Source organism: Martes martes (genome assembly GCF_963455335.1).
Source record: "Martes martes genome assembly, chromosome: 2".
Classification (NCBI taxonomy): domain Eukaryota; kingdom Metazoa; phylum Chordata; class Mammalia; order Carnivora; family Mustelidae; genus Martes; species Martes martes.
In genome coordinates, this window is record NC_137889.1 from 31,861,116 (window position 1) to 31,884,716 (window position 23,601).

General features: G+C 41.7%; 1 protein-coding gene across 1 annotated transcript in view; it reads left to right on the top strand.

The window, feature by feature from the left end:
* Window positions 1–23,601, top strand: part of UNC5D (unc-5 netrin receptor D) — a gene marked incomplete at both ends in the record, with an annotated part of 232,276 nt that overhangs the window by 14,458 nt on the left and 194,217 nt on the right. The window lies entirely within an intron of this gene.

Consider the following 23,601-nt stretch of genomic DNA (forward strand, 5'->3'; position numbering starts at 1 on the left):
CAATTTTTACTCTTCCTTCCTTAACTCCGCCAGCTCTGTGATCCCCACCCGGCTTCGGCTAGGCTAGTCGCCATATTTGACCCTCGTCGGGGAGATAATCTTCAGATTATCTTCCAGGGTCTCTCTGTGTCTCTGAAAAAAAGAGCGGCCAAACAGCACAGGAGTTTTCAACATGGCTTCCCTCCATGTGAGGCTTCTCCGCATCACTTTTCCCAGTCCTCCTCTTCCTCCATGTCTCTGAGGCCCCCATGACCTATTCTTTTGATTTACATCTCACTGATCTGTCCCCTCCAGGCTCTCTCACCTCCACACTTGTTCCCTTCATTTCTCATTGTCGCCTGCTTGCTAGAAAGCTCCTTCAGGGGTTTTCCCCTTGCTTACAAAGTTTGGTAAAGAATGGCTCTAGCCCTCCTTTGTTCATGTCCCGTAACCTTTGATCATGTACACCACATCCGTCCAGGCACTTGGCTGTTCTACATATCAACCTCGCTCTGACGTGGGATGTTGCGCCTGCAGTTCCCAGTGTCACCTGTCACTGAAGCCGGGTGCTGCATTCCTCTAGGATTCCGGCTCCCATAGTTGGTTTTGTGATGGTGGACAAGTTATTCATCTCTCTGCGTCTTAATGTCTCCAGTGATAAAAGGGCACCTAGTTCATTGAATTATTGCGAGGGTTACACGTATCGATAAGTAGAAAGTGTATCAATCTCTACCTGGCACAGAGAGTTGGCCCTTCTCAATCATTAGCTATTGTTTAAAGACATACTTGAGAACCGGAATCACTTCTCAGTAGGTGTCTTACTACTTACTGAAACTAATTGCACGGAATTGTAATTGTAGTGTCGTAGCAAATTTACTGCAGGTTATGGCTATATAGACTCTAAAAATCCCATTCTCAGGCAACCTTAGGATCTAGCTCTGCCAAGCAGGATAGGACCAAAGAACATGACAAATGGAAAACCCCGTTCTATCATTTCCTGCCTTTTTTGAATCGTCTGATACTTTTGTGGTAATAATCTTCCCAATCTCTTCAGAGATTAAAAAAAAATCATTTTGTCATTCTTGTATATGATATGCATATGAGAATATAAGCATGTGATTTCTAAGTTAAAAAAATTGATCATTAAACCTATGTTATGCAATTAATGCAATCTCCTATATTTAAACGCATTTTTAATTTTTTGTATGTATCAAGTGACACATCCTTTAATTTAAAATTATTTATGCAAGTCAAGATATGATTTGTCATTAAATATTGCATTTGACTTGGAGACCAGTGTACATTAAAATGTAAATTGAAATTTAACTATGTTTAATGGCATCAAAAGTGGAGGGGAAAACTGCCTTTAGGACCTTGCTTGAAATTCTTTTCATTTGCTCGTGGCGGGGTGGAGGGAGGACGCGCGTGCTCTCTCTCTCTCTCTTTTTTTTTTTTTTTTTTTTTAATAACTTTCATGTTTTGTTGAAATAAGATTTCTGGCTGCTATTTGCAAGTGCTTCCCAGCAAATAACACATTGCACATGAGGATAGTCTTTATTCCCAATAAATGAAAAGCCAAATTGGATATAATTGTCACTGTGTTTCTTCTTTTTAAGATTGGTTTTTGAAGTACTAAAGACATCTTAATGTGCTAAATAAGGATTTTGATAGATGAATGTAGCTTATGAATCTGATGACAATTGTCTTGAGGGGACTTTGCAAAATTAGTATCATTTTTATATTATTCATTAAGTTATTGTAGTTCAACATCAGAGCTCCGTATGCTTCCTACATTTAACTGATGATGCATTCACAATTTAACTGTTTCGAAACTACAGCAGGCAAAACCTTCATGGCAGTTGGGGCCTTCAGCCAAGGGATGTATTGACTGGCATGCCTTGACGTGGCCATATTAGGTAATCAAGAATATCAGGAAACTCACTGGCATGATACCATTTAGACATGATTTGATCTTAAAGGGAAACAGGATAAATACAATTTTTTAAATTTATTTAACTCATAATTTTTTTGACATGGACCCACATGGGTTATCAGTTAGATGTGTAGATTCCTGGCGTCTGCCCCAGGCCTGCTGGACCCAATTCTGGAGGAGGGACCAGGGGAGCTGTGTTTGTACGATGTTATCCAGACGATTCTGTGATCAGGTAACCTTGGGACATCCTGCCCAGGGACAGTGCTTCTCAAACTTTAACATGCATGAAAACCAATTGGGATCTTATTAAAATACAAGTGATTCAATTAAAATGACTCCAGAAGTCCGGTTCGAGGTCTAAGACCCTATTATTTTTAAGAGTTCCTAGATGATGCTGCCAGTGGACCGTACTTTGAGTAGCAAGAGCCCCCCACAAACAAACAAAACAAAACAAACACAAAAACCAAAACACCTTTGTGAAGCACTCTTTGGGAAATGTTGATTTAACCCATTCGTCCAACTGCCTCCTTCAATAGCTGAGTAAGTGATGTTCAGGAAATTTAGTTTGGCTTGACCGAGGGTCCACCCGGCAGACGGCAGACGTGCAACCAGATAGGATTCCTTTTTCCTCCTCCTCAGTGCTCTTGCTACTAAGCCCTGTCAATTCCTCTCTATTGGATGGAATTTGAGAACCAACATAGAAAAGTTCACACGCATTGAAGTGTTTCCTTAAGGAAAGCAGTGATTGCTTTTCCATTCTGTTTCTGAGTAAATTCCTCCTCATGGTAATGTTATTGCATTTACTGAATATACTTCCATGCATATAAGTTGTATGTATTATATATACACACACATGCATATATGTGTGTGTGTGTGTATAGGTGTGCGCGTGTACACATATGCATGCGCGCACACACACACACAAACATGAAGCCACAACCCAGCCTCTAGAAAACAAGATGGGCTTTGTTTTAGTAGCCAAAGTGCCTGTCATCTTAAACTATTGTATTTTCCTTAATAATTCCACACTGTGTCAGGGACATGTTGGCCGCCTTCCAAATGCCTGGGACTGGAAATAGCTGAGGCCCCGTTTCAAAAGTGATTTTCTAAAGGTAAAAATAAATAAATAAAGCCACCCCCCACCGGGCTGGCAGAAGCCCGTCTCCAGGGAGGGACTCCCACGGGCCTTCTCTGGCTGGTCTGATTCAATCCAGCTGGAGGTAGCCGGGCCGCTGTGGCATCTGTTACTTCTGCTGCTGGACGGTTGTCAAAACTGGGAATATTCAATTATTCGTAGTTGTTTACTTTCATGAGTGAACATTTGGCTGCCTCGCTGTTGCTTTTCTTTCCTATTTCTCTCCCTCTTCTTCATCTGCTTACAAAATGTTTTGCCTTTATCATTAACCCTTGGTCAGTCAAATGCTCCTTGAGACTTGAGCCTTTACAGGGCTAGAAGATTCTAGCTGGGGCTCGAAAGAGGGGAAGCCTGTGTCTCTCATAGTCCCGTAACAAGTTGGCCCCCTGGAATGAAACACAGCAGGAAACCACTGTTTTGTTCGGTTTTGGTTTTTTTTTTTTTTTTTTGAAAGATCTATAAAATATACATCCTGAATGTAATCTATAAAATATACATCCTGAATGTAACTTAAACAAGCTGCTTCTTTGATGCTCTCCTAAAATATCCGTGCTGTTGTGCCAAGAATGAGTGGAAAGTTTAAAGGAGAACCTCATTTAAAAGCTAGGGAACTCTCTACCCAATTTTATAGGCATACCGTGAAACACGGTATTATTTTTATTCGTTTCTTTTTGGGGGGGTGGTTTCTTTTTGAAAACTGTGGAAGAGAGACATCTAATTAAACCTGCATTATGGATCTCAGCTTCATGGCTCTGACAATTTCACCTGCTGGAAACTGTCAGTGACCCCCCTCCTGACAGCACATTAGATGTGGGATAAATAGAGACCCGTCTGCCTGGCATGCAGACGCAGCCTTAACCTACATTTGCAGCCTTGTCTCCCACCGCAAGTCATGCAGCTGTGCTGAGCTCCCACTAAGTTAGCCCAGCTCCGATTCTGGGACATGAGACACACTTTTCCCCTCTGTGACGTGCTCATATTCTTTCTCCTCCCTGGAGTGTATTTTCAGCCCCACTTTACACTCCTACCTCTTCCCACCGAATTCCCACATCCAAGGCGCATCTTGTATGCTGTCTCCTCTCTGAAACCCAGTTAACTAATCCCTTAATGCTAGCTGACCTCAGCACCCGACAAGCCAGCTGAGCCATTGACAAAGATACACCCCCCCCAACACTACGCCACCCTACCCGGTAGCATCTCCAGCTTCAGTATTAATAATAAGATCTAAATATCCACTTCTGAGTTCTCCTAGCAATTTCTTTAGTGCTCGTCCCACGGTACTTATTATAATTTGCCCAGAATCATAGTTATTTTGAAGTTATTTGTGGATTTATTTCCCTTCTTAGGATGGAACCTGCTTTAAGATTCAAGTGTATCACCCTTACTGTCCTGACCTGTGAACCTACTGCGATGTCACATTCCTGGTATTCGGAATGACCGTTTGGTTTGAAAAGGCGACCTCATCAGTGCCAGTTCTGATTCTATGCAAGGACATTTGTTAGTAGTTTGTCACAATTGTGCCATGGTACTAACGGGACATCTGGCTTCTCAGCAAACCCGTAGCTCAGCAGGACGTTGTTATAAGGATCACGTCTGGCCTCCCTGCCTCATGCATACTCCTAATGATCTTTACTGCCATAAAGAAAGGGTCAAGAGAGATGTGGGAGTAGGTGAAACATTACAACCAGACAACTCTGATAGGCAGTGTTTGGCTCCGAAGGAGGCAAGGCCACAAGCTCCGCACACACTGTTTCCCTTCCTCTCTTTTCAGCACAGGGAATTTGCTCACAAGTTATAGGGAAAAAATTGTTAAGACCTCTCAGTACTTGGTCAGAATTGCACAGAAGCTGGAAACCTTCCCTCCCCTCTTCATGGGAGAACGTGGCCAAAGTGAAGAGAAAATATTATTTTACTCTGCCAAAGGCTGATCCTTTCCTTTACACTGAAATTAATTTACAGTGGACCCTTGAACACTGTGGGAATTAGGGGCACTGACCCCCGCCCACCCCATGCAGTAAGAAAACCCACCTTAAAACTTATGACTCCCAGTAACTTACCTGTTATAGCCTGTTGACAGGAAACCTTACAGATAACAAAATCAACTGACAAATATTTTGTATGTTTTGTGTATCATAAACTGTATTCTTACAGTTTAAGCATGCTGGGGAAAGGGAAGTGTTATTAAGAGAATCACAAAGAGGGGCACCTGGGTGGCTCAATGGGTTAAAGCCTCTGCCTTTGGCTCAGGTCATGATCCCAGGGTCCTGGGATTGAGCCCCGCATCGGGCTCTCTGCTTCGTGGGGAGCCTGCTTCCTCCTCTGTCTCTGCCTGCCTCTCTGCCTACTTGTGATCTCTGTTTGTCAAGTAAGTAAATAAAATCTTTAAAAAAAAAAAAGAAAGAAAAAGAAAATCACAAAGAGAAAATCAATTTATAGTTCTGTACTGTATAGAAAAAATCCACACATAAGTAGACCTGTGCAGTTCAAACCTGGGGTGTCGAAGGTCAATGTTCTATGAATATCATCGAAGATATCAGAGTCGGGGCCTCCGCACAAAGCTGCGCATTGTATGGGAGCATCTATCCAGGGAAGGGAATGGGGGTTGAAATGCCGCCTGCACCCCACCAGCCAGGACGGGTACCTGAAACATGACTGCAGTCACCTGAGGTCAGGGGCTGGTTTTTCTCGGCACAGAGGTGATTTTTTTCCAAGCTTCCTGTTCCCATTTGTCTGATTTACACATAGGCTTGTGGCATCAGGACTAGGTACATAATTTGCAGGACTGGGGGCAAAATGATAGTGTGGGCCCCCTTGTTCCAAAATTAAGATTTTGAAGCCATCCACATGGGATCTTTCAGGGGGCCCCTGGCAAGCCCCTGGCCCCATGCCCGCGAAGCTGGCTGTGACTGGCAGTAATGTGATGGTTCAGGATATCACTGCATATAGGTAATGTTTATGTAAAAAGGGAATATTTGGCCTAGAAAGATCAGGAACTCATTCACATTGATTCCATGTAGAATTGGGAGCAGGATCATTCTGTTTTACTCCAAAGCCAGAGGAAGCATCATAGGCTCTAAGTTTTCAAATGCGTGATTGGGGTCAAGTTGGCATTGGGAAATGTTCATTGACAAAACGTTTTTCTTTCGGAGAACCGGTCCCGTTCTCTTGTGAACAGTGCATAGGCCAGCAAGGGGTACATGTCTGCTGGGGGTTCTCTAGAAGGAGTTATGCATTCGGTGGATAGTGAAGTATGCACTCATAGAGGTTCTTAATGTTTTTTTTCTATTTTGACGTAATTTCAGACATCAGGAAAGTTACAATATAGTACAAAGAGTCTCCCTAAGTCTTTGACTGAGAATCTTGAAAGGTTAACATTTTACCACCTTTGCTTTGGTGTTCTGTCTCCTTCTGTGTTTATGTATGGTTTTGTATGTAGACTATTATGGTTTATTTTCTGACATGTTTAAGATTCATCTGCAGACGTCATGCCCCCTTTCCCTTAAATACTTCATTGTGTCTGTTTTTAAAGAGCAAAGATATTTTCTGACCTAACTAGTAGTAAAATTATGAAGAATAATTAGATATAGTATAATTAGGAAGAAATTAACATGGATACAATGCTGGCATCTAATCCTGAAACCTGGTTTGTAGTGCATCAATGGCTCAGTAACATCCTTTCAAACAATAACAAAAATCCTACATCATGGATTGTGTTCAGTTGAAAGGTCACTTTAGCTTTCTTTAATCCAGATAATTCCTCAGTCTTCCTTTGTCATGCATGACCTTGAGTGAAGCGTAAATGTCAGTTATTTTGTATAACGTCCCTCAATTTGAACATGTAAAGAGGAGATCTCAGCCAACTAGAAAGGACTCCCACTGGCCAAATCTGGGACAATTTGAGCATCAAAATAATTAGTAATGATGGATGACAACTCAGTCCATAATCCAAAAATCCATACTGGTGTTTTGAAAAATGACTGAATGAACATATAAATAAATGGGTGCAAAGTGAGAGCTCTTCCTTAGAGTAGAGTAAATGGATAAGTGGAAAATCATTATTTAGCACCATCATAATATTCATTGATTTAGACAAGTATCACGGATGCTTAAACTAGAGAAAGTTTCGGGAGTAACAGGATATTGATATAACCTTGAAGTATCTCTCCACAAGATACTTAATAATTACCAAAGGGAAATATATAGCATTTCAGTGGAAAATCCTGCCATCTACCATCTTTATCAAGTGATGGGTGTTGACATCATAGCAATGGGACCTGTCTACAGTGTATGTCTCCCAATGTGAGGGACAGAGCAGATTGAATCACTTAGTGATGTTTCCTCCAGAAATGTCTCATCTGTATTTAACCATAGGAAAACATTGGACCAAGCCTAAATTGAGGAACGTTTTACATAATAGGTCATTTTTAACTTCATGTGTCTTTCAAAATGCCAGCCCTGCGTGTAACAACACAGGGATGTTCTGGGGAGATGAGAAGCCTCCGATAGACAAGCTGCCTCTCTCTGTACCATCAGCTATATTTCCCTTTTAGGTTAGTCAGATATAAACATGGATTCAAGGAGTAGAAGGTAAATTTTTCTTAAATTGTATGAATATGCACCTTGAAACTAAAGCCATTTCGTGTCCCATCTTTCTAGGCTCTGCCCATCAATGCAGAGGAGATATGAATTTGTTCTCCTCTGCCCATAGGAGAACAATAAGACATTGTAAATCTGTGAAGAGAGTAGAATGGTTTGGATGGAATTGATGGAAATGGTGCTACCTTGGCTTCCCTTGTGCCCAGTTGAGTACACCAAATTCCCCAAATAATATTCCTTTGTGCTACTTTTGCTGACCATTATTTGACCAAGAAGAATTTGCAAAAATATGGCCACCACCTTTTTAGTACCACCAGGCTGCTCTTCTTGTGGTAATGATAAACCGTCGACTTCCTAGAAAATGGCCATTTCTGTAAACACTTTAGTGTAGCAGGGAAGAGGATACAGATTTCATTTCATCCCTCATTTTCTCAACTAAGGAAACCTTCTGATAGATAATGCAAACAGCTGTTAAGCAAAACAAAAATGAAACTTTGTTAATCTTTGAGGACTCTGAGCTTAGTGATAGTATTAAATGAGTCTTACATCCCTCCGCAAGAAGGAGGACATTCTAGATGATAAGTAGCAAAGGAAAGCCAACTTAGATATAGAAGTGTTAGCCATCCATGAATAATTCTGTCATGTTCTAGATGGCACAACCATCAGTCAAATTCCGTCCCTTCCTTTGAAGAGTTTACAGTCTAGGGAAGGGCTGTGTTAGAAACAAGTATTTTCAGTGAAGCATGGTTAGTGGTCAGTAAGCTCATTGTGTTTTGGGAGCCCATAGGAGGGGCAAATTGTAGCTTCTCAAGATCTTAGATACACTTCCTGAGTTGATATCTGAGTTACTTCCTGAGAAAAGAGAAGGGTTAACAATTTAAAGAACAGGGCAAAAGTGCAGAAAAATGGCACAATATGAACTACTTCGGAAAACTAGGAGATGCCGCTAGGAGTAGATAGGGTCACATCAGAGAGGGTGTTTGAATTCTTGGTTGAGTTTGGAGTCATCCAAGATGTGGCCTGGTGCCACTGAAGTGTCATGAACAGGGCAGTGTTGTAGCCTTGTTTTCAAAATCCCATGCCCTCCCATTCCCTTGAGCCGGAGAGATTTAGGGGAACAAGACAACAGCAGTCCAGGAGTGAAATTCTGTAAAAGGTTAAAGGGTGAACGGAGAAAGAGACATAGAGGAGACCGGGGTTGGGGGGAGAAAGGTTGAAGAGGCCCTGGGAGACCCAAGAGGGAGGGCAGACTTGTATGAAGGTGTCAGCGGTCGTTAGTGTCCATGCGATCCAAAGATGAAGGTAAAAAGTGAGAAGAGTCCGTGAGATGTGATCACCTCAAGGCTTCATTGGGTCTGGGCAAAGCAATGTACTGAGAGGAGGCGTTAGGAGATCGTGGTGGATCTAGGTATCCATAGGAGACGAGGAACCAGAGGTGGCATGAACAGCCTTTTCCAAAAATCTGGCCACAGAGCGAAGTTAGAGCAATGACTAGAGTTAACCATGTGAGGAATGGACGGTGATTTAATATAAGCATGAAGATTAAAAGGCTTCCTATTCTCAAAGCTGACAGAGAAGGAACAGGAGCAGCAGAACGCATGACAGAGAGGTCAGAAGAGCTGGCTTTGCATTTTGGGTTCAACTAGGTAGCTTTGCACTCCTGCATAGAACCCATCCCCCATCCCACTGCACGTGAGATTCACGTGGGAGATGCTTCGAGATTAAGGTGATTGGACCTTGCTGCAGAGCACGGCAGTGGACTCTCTGGGGGGTGGGGCCCAGGCTTGCTTTTTGTGACAGTTGCTGTCCTTCCTCCTTCTCACTACCCACAACTCCATTTGCTGTGCAGCTTTCCCCTTCTCTTCCCACCTCTAAGTACTGGGGTGCTCTAAGCCTCCCTCTTGAAACCTCTTCTCTCCTCAAGCCACAGACTCTCCCAAGGTGAAAGCTTTCCCTCCATGGCTTCGGGTCCTGTGTTGACTGCGGATGACTCTCAGCCCTGACCTTACACCTCCTCTCCTGACTTCTTTACCCACTGCCCACCTCGTATATCCTTGGATATTTGGGAGGCATCCTTAACATAATACGTGCCAAAGAGAGTTCTGTTGGTTTTCATGCCGTCAACACTGCTGCAAATCTGTGTTTGTCCTCCAGTCTTTCCTGGCACAGTTAGTGGCCCCTCGGGGGCTCCTGCCAAGACCTGGGCGTCATCCCTGACTCCTTTGTTTCTTCCAGCCACATCCCACCCAGTAGCATCGTTATCTCTAGAACACACCCGGAATCAGCCCACTTCTTTCCATTGGTACTAACAGTTGTTATTCCTTTACCCTGATGATCTCCTCCGTGCTTTCACTCTTACCATCTTAAAATCCATTCTCCACACTGAAGCCACAATGCTTTTGCTCCCAGAAAGGTGCACAGCTTCTGGCTGGTGTGATCTCTTAGATCCTTCTTGTTCTGGCAAGATCGATTCGAAGTAAAGCAGAATGCAGTTTTTCCTCCTTTCTCTCCATTGCCGTATGGGGCCCAGTAGGAAGCAGGGGTGCTAGATGTTTGGTGATATATGGTTGGTTGACATGCTCAAGACACTGGCCACATCCTGTGCTGATCGACCTTCCTGGCCTCAGGGAGGCCTGGAGTGGGGGGAAGAATCAGAAAGCTAACAAGGCAGGTAAAAAAAAAAAAAAACAAAAAACAAAAAAACAAAAAACAACAACAAAAAAACTCCCTACTGCTGGAGTGGCTTTTTCTTTTGGACTCTCCTCCTCTACTTTTTATTCCCTGCTCTGCCCCCGCCCACATCTCAGCAACACTAGTACTGAATTTTAATGAGACAGTGGGTCTGGAAAACTTCAGGTTATTTTTAGGTCATCTCTTGAACCTCATTGCCAGTTCATATCCTTCTAATCTTCTGTGGAGGGCTGTGAGGGCACCGGGAAAGTCAGGAATGATTCAACATGTCTTTGTTGCTCTTAAAACTCTGTCTCATCAACGACAGAGTCTGTTTTGCATCCGAGTATTCATCAGGATGATGAGCTGTAGGAACTCTAGTGCAGCTGGGAGCAGGGCTGGGGCTTAAGGGACACTGGGGAGAGGGAATCCTGACAGTAGGAAGAGGAGCGGTGTGACCTTTCTTTATACTCCTTCAGAGCTGGGCAGCCCAGTCTAGTCAATGATTCTGGGGACTGCACTTTTTTTTTCCCTCCATCAAAAGTGCTTTGGTTCGGTGTCTCCTTCTCCCTGCTTCTCGGATTCTGTGTCCCCATTAGCACAGCAAGGAGAACAGTCGTGCTCTCAAACTCATCGGATGTGGAACTTAGGGGTGCACTGTCCTGAGAGCGTTAGTGGAACATGACATAAAGATACAATATGCAAGTTATTAGCTTTTTTAAAAAATTGATTGAATGCTTTAAAAATAAGGGAGCCAAGAATTTCTGTATTTTTCACCTAATAACTTTTCCCTCTTGAAGCTTGTGAAGATCTGCTATTTAGGTCAAACTTGAGCTCTCCTCCATGAGCCAAATCAATATAATCAATACACAGAAAGTGCCTTTAATGGAGCTTAGAGTCCAAGCAAACCTCAGAAATCCTTCTACAGGCATGGTTCCCTTGTATGGAGTCCTGCCTGTATTTCTTTGTTGAGGGAGATAGTGTTGATAAGCCTAGGTGGCCATGCTGTGTCCCTCTGAGGCCCGCTAGCATGTCCATTGGACCAAGAATGTATGCCTAGATTGACTGCATAGGAGTAAATTCAGTACGAGAGGCCTTCTTGAGAAGGCTTCACGTGATCATGTACTTCTAGATTCTTGCTTTTCTGAGCATGACTTGATCCTGAAAGAGAATCAGTGGTTGGCCAAGGCAAGAGAAAAGGACAGAGAGCTGGGACTCCTGGGCGGCTCAGTCACTTGAGCCGCTGCCTTCGGCTCAGGTCATGATCCCGGGGTCTTGAGATCGAGTCCCACATCGGGCTCCTTGTCCAGCAGGGAGCCTGCTTCTCTCTCTGCCTCTGCCTGCCACTCTGCCTGCTTGTGCTCTCTCTGACAAATGAATAAATAGAATCTTTAAAAAAAAAGAAAGAAAGAAAGAAAGAAAAGGACAGGACAGACAGCAACAAAGAAGCAGGTTGTGGTGGCCCTGAGACAGGAGAAGACGTGAATGAGTGCAAGCAACAGAGAAGCAGAGACCATGAAGATGGTAGAGCAAGAGGCCATTGATGAGAGCAGGCGCAAGTGACCAAGGCCACCTCTGTGCTAAGAGGACTATGCAATCATCCAGCCCATAGAATCACATTGGATCTCTTCATCACCTTGCTTGGCCATATTACAACCTCTTTAGGACCTGCTTATTTGTGACACTTACTCTCTCTTTCAAGCCTGGTTTGTGGTCTTTCTTGGTTTCCAATCAGTCCCGGACTCAAAAGGAAGCTTCTTGTCCTTCTGATTTTCAATAAATGCTCAATTTTTGGTGGACTCCCAAGTTTTGCATCCTGTCGACAAAAGAGGCCCAATGCAATGGAATGGATTGACTTTGGAATAGCTTGATAGAGAGCAGATTAAATTAGTGCTCCGAGTGGTTTATAAATCTGCAGCTGTTTCTCCCCGTCGTAATGTGTCCCTACTGCTGAATGCTGCTTTTGCAACACTACTGGTGCCTGACATACTAGGCTACTTAGTGTGCAAGTGGTAGTGACACACAGGACTGGTTATAAAATGATTTATGGATAACAGCCATTGAACAGCAGAGGGATGGCTCAGCACAGGGGATCTAGCAAAGTCCCAGATTTATTCCGTGTCCCTGAAAAACAGCCTTGAGGAGTCCCTGAACGACAGGACCCCTGTTATCAGCCAAATGCCTTCTTGTCCCCATAAACAGAGCCCACTCATGGCTTGGCACCAGGGTGGGGTTAAGGGGAGTACAGAGAAGCCCATGCACTTCAACTATGGCCAAAGTTGTCCCTCCTTCACTATTGCTGCAGGATTTACTCGGCAGGAGGCAAGCCTACAATAGTCACAGATCTTAGGAAAGACAGCCATAGATGTGGAATTACATTTTGGGGCCAGTTGTCCTTTGAGGACCCACGGTGAAATCAGAACTAAAAGATCCACAGTGAAGACATGAAATGAAAGATAGGAACAGTCTGGCATCACTATGGTTCGGTGGTCAAGAAATGTGCAGACTGCGTAGATCTCAGCAAGGCAGAGAGCTTTAGCCAGGCCTGCAAGGAAAGCACATACAGAGGAGGGGATTGACCTGACAGGAAGCCTTTTATATGCTTCCTCAGGGAACTGGAGTTAGGAGCTGATGTCTTAGGCCGTAACCACCTAAAGGCTGGAGGACTGAGGCAGAACCAAGTTGGGGCACTGGGCCTTGACTTTCATTTTGCTGGCATCCATCTGTTCTGCATTTGAACGAGCCCCTTTATCCCAACAAATGATCTGTATTTGGCTAAGTTACAAATTCCTTTTATGTATGACAAATGGGGTTTGTTGTTTCTTCCGAAAAATATGGGTGGGAGAGATTCAGAGCTGATTTGCATACCAGTGTCGTTGGACGCTAATGGGACATGGTACCATCCTCCTGCAATCTTAACAAATGACTATGACTATGACTATTAAAAAAATGACTATGATTTTTCACTGGCTGATTTGGTTTGAATGAGTAAATTATTTTTATTTCATTGCATTAACTGCCAGAACATTGAATGAGCCGATAAGTCCCTGGTGTTGCTGAGCCGCAAAGAACTATTATTCGGAATTGAATTTTTATTGATTTTCTTGTGCTACAATGACTTTTCTAACATAGTAGCATGAAAGGAAAATGAGAAAAAGGCCAAGTAGGGCATGGGGTGAGGAAGGGGAGGCTGCTGTTTCCCATGGCCTCGCCGCAGATGGACTGCTTATTGGCAGGCGCTGCTGACTCGGGCTGATCCTGGTGCTGATGAGATGATTTATAGGTTAGCCAAATACCTGGCTTCATCCTCTTGCCCTCTTCCCTTCCGCTGTCCTTGTTTCCAGTCACTTTGCGCCTCGCTGGCATTCTGCCATGGAACGGGACTGGGTGGTGGGGTGAAGAAGGAGCAGAAGTAGACGGGAAACGCTCCACGTTGGTCAGTGCTGGTCCTGTTAGCATCGTTAGCGCATGTGTGCACGTGCACGTGTGCGCGTGCACACTCGTGGGAAATGAGTAAGTGTTACTTTAACGTTATTATAGTACATTTATCTCTTCGTGTGTTTGTTTTTTCTAGTCATCATAACTATTGGGGATCTAGTTGTGTATATGTTCATAATCATTCAACGGAGATGAAATGGAAACTCATTCATTCATTCAACGAGCACTTATTGAGTGGCTACTGTATATCCTTCTAGGTACTAGAGGCAAGTCAGTGAACACAACAAATGAAAAATTTTGACCTCGTGCAAAGATTCCTATGAGTCAAATTTAAAAAGAATATTTTAGAATTGACAAAAGGTTGAAAAATAGAGTCCTCCTTGTTTCCTTTAATTAACATGGTAAGAGTGAAACTTGCTACAATAAAATGAAACAAAGTGTCCTTCTTCTCCGGTTTCTAATTCACTTTGATCTACTTTAGAGAATCTTGACAAGTCCTAGGAAAGAGTGACTTTTTTTGGACAGTATTTTTTCCGTCTACAAAAATAATCCATGTTCATTGCAGAAATTTTAGAAAATGCAGAAACCAGTGAAGAAGAGAATTGGTACACCCAGACTCATCCAGCAGCAGATTGTTGACATGTTGAATTGTTTCTCTTTAGGGCTTTTCCTATAACACATATAGTAATCCCACACCAGTTGCTATTTTAAAAATTTAAAACCTTCAATCTTACTGTGTATGGATGCAGTTTGGTTCAGTTCTCTTATACAAAATAACGTGAAAGTTATTATTTCTCTTCTTTCCAGAGGCCGTGTGAGCATGATTGTAAGTGAGATCGGAAAGTGGAAATCTATTTATATTCCACCCTCTCAATATATATGAATAGAAGACCCAGTCTAATAAAAGAGTGTCCTTATGTGATGTGATAACTTATGGGAAGAGGGGTAGCTAGGCAGGCATTTTGCAGAGACTTGCAAAAAAGAAACGAGAGCATCTGTGCAAAAAAAAAAAAAAAAAAAAAAAAGGCCATTAAATGCCTGATTGAAACAGTAAAAGTGGTACAGTGTGTATTATGTAGGCTGGGTGATGCTCTACCTCTGTTTACCTAGAATTTTCTCAAGGAACTTTCCTGGGATCACTAGATTAATGTAGGGTCCACTGTGGTAGATCTCTGTCTCCTCATTCATTTATATGCATCTTAATTTCTTGTTTCATGTCTCTTCTCTCTGCCGTCATATATGCTGTGGGAGGGCTGAGTTGGTGTGTGTCAAGTTCAGTAAAGCACCTCCCTGCCTGGCACAAAAGGGTCTGGCCCATGGTTCACAACGTGAGTGGATGGAGGACGCTATTGCACATACACTGAAAACCTGAAGGCAAATTAGGAGGCATGCCTACCAAAGCCAGTTTGTATGTAGATGTACTTACTTTTATTTGGAAGTAGATGCATTCTATTAAAACATAATTATTACATTTTGAGGAGGCCAGGTCTCACATATTAAAAAATACATAAAAGAGACCATTCGCTCCATGCTATTTTATCTTGTGTAGCAATTTTTTCAAACATTTAGTTGCAATTTACAATAATCTTTGAGCTTTTTAACATCTGCATAGTATTCCCTTATATGAATGCACCAGAAGACGTTAGCCAGTATTGTATTATTGAATATTTAAAATATTAGCAAAAGTTCAGCATTGTAAGTAATGATTTGAGCAATGTTCCCATACCACATTTTTCTAGGTAGCTCTGTTATCCTTTTCTTAGAAAAGGATTTCTTGAATTATGTAAATGAACCCTTTTAAATAATAACTTTATTAAGCTATAACCCCCAATACCTTGCCACCAGTGCATCTATTTAAAGTCTAGATTTTAATAGTTTTTAGTGTGTTCTCAGAGCTGTGCAACCATCATGAGTCTGTTTTAGAAACATACATCACACCAAAAAATAAAACTGTACCCATTAACTGCGATATTTCCCCATCCCCCACCCCAGCTGCCTGCAATGCTAGGCAATCACTTGTCTTTCTCAGTCCCTGGACTTGCCTATTCTGGACATTTCATACAAACGGAATCATACAATATGTGGTCTTTGGTGTCCGGCTTCATTCACTGAGCATATTATTTTCAAGATTCATCTGTCTTGCAATATGTATTTCAATATTTTATTTCTTCTTATTACCAAATAACATCCCATGGTATGGATATGCCACGTATTTATTTATTCATTAGAAGTTGAACATATAAGGGACATCTGGGTGGCTCAGTCCGTTGAGCCACTGCCTTCGGCTCAGGTCATGATCCCAGGGTTCTGGGATTGAGTCCCGAGTCGGGCTCCTTGCTCGGCAGGGAGCCTGCTTCTCTCTCTACCTCTGCCTGCCACTCTGCCTGCTTGTGTGCTCGCTCGCTTTCTCTCTCTCTCGCTCTCGCTCTCTCTGATAAATAAATAAATAAATAGATAAAATCTTAAAAAAAAAAGAAATTGAACATATAAATGAACTTGTAAAGTAATTTTGACACATTTTATAGCTAGCTTTTCATGTTGACCCATTTTCACTTCCTCTAGCAGTAGTGCCTATCTGATTTTCCATACTTTCTTTCTCTTCCCTTCCCTTCCCTTCCCTTTCTTTTACTTATTTATTTGAGAGAGAGAGAGAGCAGGAGCAGGGCTAGGAGCAGAGGGAGAAGCAGACCCCATGCCACCCCGAGCAGGAGCCAACCCAACCCCAGGGCTCTATCCCCAAAGCCTAGGATCATGACCTGAGCCAAACGCAGATGCTTAACTGACTGAGCCACCCAGGCGCCACTCCACACTAATTCTAGGGATTAGTACTCAAAGAAATGGACAAAAGAAAGCCTGTTTGGAAAAGTAAAGAGACCCATTGATGCTTTTTAAATGGACATTTCTTTATAATTAGTGCTGTTGGTTCTTCTATTTATCTTTATTAGCCCTTTGTATCTCTTCTTTGTAAATTTTGCTGAAGTATCACTTTGCCATTTTATTTTAGGGTATTTATCTTTTCCCACTTCCTTTTAAAAGTGCCCTTTATGTATTAAGTCTATCAAACCTCTGCCTGTAATGCTGCTTGTAATGTTTGAGAGTGAAACAATTTAATTTTAACAGTATCTGCCAAAACAATTATCTGCCAATCATTTCCTCAAGCATTCTTTCTTTCATTTTGTTTAGAAGCATCTTCCCCATCTTAAGACCCAGTAGGTATTTTACTATTGCTAACTTACACTTTTCCTTTGAGTGTCTTTGAAAAATGCTCTAAATTTTATAATTAATATGTATATCTGATTTATGAAAAAGCCAACCCCTCTTCATCATCACGGCCTCATAATAGGATTTAGTCATATCTCTGACCTTGACTAACCCATATTATATACCCTGCTCTTGAAAAGATGTTCAACTATTAACATTTAATGCTCACAAAAACTATAGGTAATAGAAATTATTGTCTTCATTTTACAGATGAGCCAAAGGCAGAGAGAGCTAAAGATATTTATGGAATCAAGGTTCTAGTAGTGACAGACCCAGAATTCAAACAGGTACTCAGTCTCCAGTCCCACCTTCTTCCACTAAAGTGTTCAGTCTTCCCTGCTGGAGTTCTGAAAGAAATGACCTAGGAGTTTAAATCCTTATCCTTAATTATCATGCGCGATTATGATGTGTTATGCCTTTCTCTTTCCAGAGTTTTGGGATAATTACATGAATATTCCTTGCTATGTTAAAAAAAATTTTAGATGTCAACATTTTAAGGTGGTTTTTCTTGGCCACTGCCAAGTTTTTTGAAACCACAACTTCCGAATATTTAATTCATTGCTTTGAGCCTCATCTACGAAGGTGATGTTTCCAGGAAGGGTATGTGGCTGATTACAATCTCTCTTGGCCCTGTCGTGTCTGAGACAATATAATTGTTAGTTTGCTCACGTGTAATAACTTGTTTGGGAATAAAAAATTAGTGCCCATGCCTTTTTGTCCTCAAAAATAAAAACACAGATATGATTAATTATACGCTGGTATATGCTAATATAGGAAAAAGTTTCAGTCATAGCCTGATTTTTGTTTCATTGTCAGTTACTTTTTTTTTTTTAAGATTTTATTTATTCATTTGACAGAGAGAGACACAGCCAGAGAGGGAACACAAGAAGGGGGAGTGGGAGAGGGAGAAGCAGGCTTCCTGCTGAGCAGGGAGCCCAACCTGGGGCTTGAACCCAGGACCCTGGGATCATGCCCTGAGCCGAAGGCAGAGGCTTTAACCCACTGAGCCACCCAGGCATCCCTGTCAGTTACTTTTTTAAAAAAAACTTATGTAGCTGTATTGAGCTATATCTGACCAATCTCATTGTATAACTTATGATTTGTGATGATTTGATGCATGTTTGTATTGTGGAATGATTACCACAATAAGGTTAGTTAATATATCCATCACCTCACATAGCTACATTTTTTTTCCCTTTTTTGGTAGTAAGAATACTTAAAATTTACTCTCTCAGTAACTTTCAAGTGTCTGGTACAGCATTGTGAACTATATTCACCATGTTGAATGGTGAATTCATGGGGACCATGTCAGGTCCCCAGAATTTACTCATCTTGTAACGAGAAGTTGTAACACTTTGACCTCCATTTTGCATTTCCCTCACTCCCCAGCCCTTGGCAACCATTAATCTACTCCTTGTTTGTGAGTTCAGCTTTTTTGTATTCCAAATCGTACAGTATTTGTCTTTCTTTGACTTATTTCACTTAGGATAATGCCCTTAAGGTCCATCTGTGTTGTCACAAATGGCAGGATTTGGTTCTTTTCTTAAGGCTGAATGAATATATATATGTTCATATATATATATATATATATATATATATATATGATTATATCTATAACACACACAAACTCTATCCATTCATCCGCTGATGTACACTTAGATTGTTTCCATGTTTTTCCAATAATGTTGCAACGAGCATAGGGCGTCAACATCTTTTTGAGATAGTGATTTTTATTTCCTTTGGATATATATATCTAGGAATGTCATTGCTACATCCTATGGTAGTTCTGTGTTTAAGTTTTGGAGGAACATCCGTACTGTTTTCCACAGGGGCTGTGTCAATTTACATTCCCACCAACAGTATGCAAGGGTTCCTTTTTCTCCAAATTCTAGTCAACCTTTATCTCTTATCTTTTTGGTGACAGCAATGCTAACAGGAGTGAGGTGATATCTCACCGTGGATTTGATTTGCATTTATCTAATGATTAATGATGTTGAGCATCTTTTCACACACCTGTTGGCCATTTGTATGTCTTCTTTGGAAAAATGTTTATCTGAGTCCTTTGCCCTCTTTTTAAATGGATTGTTTATTTTGCTGTTGAGTTGAGTGAATTCTTTGTGTATTTTGGAGATCAGCCCCTTATCAGACATATGGTTTGCAGATATTTTCTACCATTCTGTAAGTCGCTTTTCTACCTTGTTGATCATTTAGTTTGCTGCACAAAAACGTTTAAATTTAATCCAGTACTGAGTGGTTATTTTTGCTTTTGTTGCTTGTGTTTTTGTTGTCCCCAAAAGTTGTTGTCAAGGCCCGAGGTCAAGAAGTTTTTTCCTCCTAGGTTTTCTTCTAGTCATTGATGGTTTTAGGTCATACATTTAAGTCTTTCATCCATTTCTTCTTCTTCTTCTTCTTCTTCTTCTTTTTTAGGGATTATATTTATTTGAGAGAGAGAGAGCTCAAGCATGAGTGGTGGGGAGCAGCAGAGGGAGAGGGAGAAGCAGAGTTCCTGCTGAGAGGGAAGCCTGTCTTGTGGCTCAGTCCCTGAGATCATGACCTGAGATGAAGGCAGGCGCTTAACTGACAGCTACCTAGGCACCCCAAGTCTTTAATCCATTTTGAGTTAATTTTTGTGAGTGTTAAAAGATAGGAGTCCAGTATAATTCTTTCACATGCAGTTTCCAATTTTCCCACCGCCTGTAATTGAAGAGAGTTCCTTTCCTCATTTAGTATAATTGGCTTCCATGTTAAATATTAGTTATCTGTAATACTTGAGGTTTTATTTCTGGGCTCTCGATTCTATTTCATTGATCTGTGTGTCTGTTTCTGTGCTGATACTATATTGTTTTGATTACTGTAGCTTTGTAGTGTAATTTGAAATCAGAAAGTATGGTGCCTCTAGCTTTGTTCTTTTTTGTTTCAAGATTTCTTTGACTTTTCAAGGTCTTTTGTGGTTCCATGTGAGTTTCAGGATTTTTTTTTTTCCTATTTCAGTGAAAAATGCCATTGGAGTTTTTATATGGTTTGCGTTGAATCTACTGATGGTTTTGGATAGTATAGAAATTTTAACAATATGAATTCTTCAGGTCCATGATATTGTTAATTATATCTGTTTATTTACTCCTAAGATACTTATAAAATTACTATATTTTTTTCTCAATTTTGTTAAAATTCAAAATTTCAACTATGACATATTTAGGATCTTTCTTTTTTTTCTTTTTAAGACAATTTTACCTTGTATCCAGTGAGCTCTTTTGCAAATTCAAGTCTTTTTACAGCTCAGAGAAGAACTATTATCATTATTAAATGGATGATTGTTTCTTTTCTTTCAGCTTGTTGTTTCCTTCTAAAATTCCTATTATATTTAATATTGTATTTCTCTATCTCAATGTTATTTATTTTATTTTCTGGTAAATTTATAATAATTTTATCATTTCCCTTTCACTCATTCATTCAACGTATATTTATCAAGGACGTGCTGTGTATCAGATGCTTAGTAGGCACTGGGAACCTGTGGGTGACCGTCCCAGAAATAAAGGCCCCCTTCCGAGAACTGATGATTTAGTGAGGAAAGCAGATAGGGGTAAACAGTTACAAAAGCTCTGCTAGAGGAAGTTTCTTAAACTGGATTTTGTTGGTTACAAAGCTTTTATCTCTCGCCTCTAAAATCACTGCTTTACAGTTTGTAAAGCTGGGGCTGGGGACTTCTTTGCTAGATCCTGGCTCCCTATAAGGTTTCACCAGCAGGAGGTGCCAGAGGGGACTGAACAGTGGAAGAGGGAGAAAGGTTGCTGCTTGTTAATTTTCTGCCTAGGTCAGTATCACTAGCCACCACCCCCCACCCCTGGGAGAATTTCTTCATCCTGGAACCTGGAAGTGGCAGTTGCTTCTTGTTTCCAGCTTACCATCTCCCCCCAGTACTTCCGGAGCCAGCTTTATCTGACCCCACGGAAGTGTCAGCACCAAGGTGATGGGCAATCTTTCTTCAGAAGTCAGGGTCTTGACTTGGATCCCTCTTCCAAGTTCCTTAGGTGCTAGCACCAGTACCCAGCGCTGTGCAGCTCCAGTACCCCAAACTCTTCCTTTTGGCCCCTTGTCCCCCTTTGCCTTTTTAATTTTCCTGCCTGGATCCTCCCTAGTTTGATTTTCTGCAGTATTCAGAATGCTGTTTACAGTCTTCATGATATGTATATTTCCAACTCAGCACTTATGTTGTTTTTTTCTTCCCCCTGCATAGTGGCAGTTTTCTTGATCTCAGATGTTATCCTATTTATAACTCCCTACTCTAGATTCTCAGTTGCTATTTCCTTTTGACTTTAAAGAGCTTAAATTAGAAGTTATCCAAAAATGCCTCTTGTTTCTTGTCTTAGAGGAAGCTACTCAATCTTAGTTCTATGGTTTGCCTCCTTTATTTGTAGAATTCTTTTTATATGGCGGGGGATGGTTTCCATACTGTGAGAAGTTGCATAGGTTCCTATCTGAATTTTTCAAGCCTTGGAACTAACATAGATGATAAAAGTACTTGGTTTTGCCAATTCAGAGACTTAATTAGGTTGGATGACCTGTGGCGAGAATCAGAGGTAGAGCTGGAAGCATGTACATCTGTGTCTAAGAGTTTATTTCCATGGTTTTTGATATATTTAGTAGCTAGCTGGAATTTTTCTGGTCTGTTTGCCCTTCTTGGGAATCACTAATGCCAGAGCTCCCTCCACCAGGCTCTGGTATAGGCCAGGACTCGGTGATACATGTGTTCTCCCTTGGTGTGATGGTGTTCGTGGTTGGCTGCCTGTTAGAATCCTGATACATGACACCACATTTTTACCCTGATCCCGTAGTCTGTTGCTGATTAATCTTTAATCTTTGTATCTCCACACTGAGGAGTGTTAGATGCTTCTTGTTGGAACATTTCCAGTGATTTCCATTTTCGGTGGGGAAGAGCAAGAGGTTGGGTAGGTCCCTTCTTTAATGTGGTCCTGGCTGGCTGAGATCTGTTAGAACTTTCTCAAAATTTCTTTTCAAGTACCCTTGCCTACATCCCAGGGTGGATACCGGGTTTCCTTTTTTAATATACATATTTATCTATTTTGTTGAGCAGTTGGGAATGGGGAGGGAAAAGGATTTCGCTCTCATTTTCTTTTCATCTTCCTCTATATTAACATAGTGGAGTGCCGAGCTAACCATAAACTATGCATTCTGCTACCTTGCCCATTTCTTCTGAGCAAAGAAAGGCAATGGGAGTGGAAGATGGAATAGAAATTCCTACCATCCGTTTTCTGTGCTTCATCGGGTTGAATACACATTATTTGGTGTTGTCAAAGCTGCAACCCGATCTGTAGCAGCATGGAGTGAGGCTTCATTTAGAAAACAAAGCAATCAAGGAAAACAAAGTGGCAAACAAACCAAACAAAAATAGCCACCCAAACTCAGCCTTTTCCATTAGCAAAGTGAGTGTTAGCAAAACTCGTGTTAGAGTCACACTCACACTGTATACTAGGCTGATTTCAATGCGGTCCTGATGAATAAATGAACGCGATGGAGGAGGGATTTTTGGCTCACAGCTTCCTTGTTGGGAGAGCAAAGGAGACTTGGTGGTCCAAGGGTCCAGGCAGTGGGAGATTTTTCATTGTGGTCTCTACCCACAGTTCCTCACTCACTTTTATCATAAGTCAGGTGACCCTCATCCCGCTTGGAGTCAGAAATTCCAAATCGTAAGGGCTATGGCAGTTTACGAATCTCGAATAGAGGGAAGTTAGCTTTAGGATTCGGGGAACAGCAGAGAAGGGAGAAGAAGGATCCTGCCCCCTTCCTGCCATGCAAGCCCTGTTCAGATCTTTTGCCTCATATATACTCATGAAGATCTCTGAATGCAGAGCACTACTGACAAAAGACATCGGTTGCCTCTGGGAGGGAAAACATTAAGAGCAGAATTCAGAAGAAAGTGGATACATGGATTACTCTGCTTGATATTCATCCAGTGTTTCTGACTTGCTAAAAGCAAGTTTAATGTATTTATACAATTTGTAAAAATGTAACTGATTCTGGAGCTCTGCTCTTTACAGGGAACATATTTCATGTTATTGTAAGCACTAAAGAAAATTAAATCAATAAATCCACAGCCTGTAATTTGAGATACTCAATTGAAGAAAAAGACATTGTCTGGGAGGGAGGGGGAATCATTTACATCGAGAAAGACTCGTAAAGCTGTCTTCGCTCCAGCTCTACCACCCCACAATTTCGAGTGACAGCAAGCGTTAAGCCTGAGGTGTAAAATTATCAAAGGGTGGTTGTGACACCTCAGAGCAAAAGCAGAGGCCAACTCCCACTTTGGTTCTTGAAGCACAGGCTCACGTGGAAAGCCACACAAAGCAAAGAGCTTCCTCTCTCAACTCTCTCCGTGTCCTTTTTCATGGGAAAGTTTGGCTGGTTAGCGGACAGAGACTGGCTATCCGGAAGCTCAGTGACTGTTTCCCCCTCACTGGCATCGATGTTCTCTGTGACCACTGGCAAGCCAATTAACCTCTCGAGCATCACCCTTCCATGTGTAAAAGGTTAATAGTGCAGCTTGTTTGCAAAGTGCCTCGAGCCTTCCATG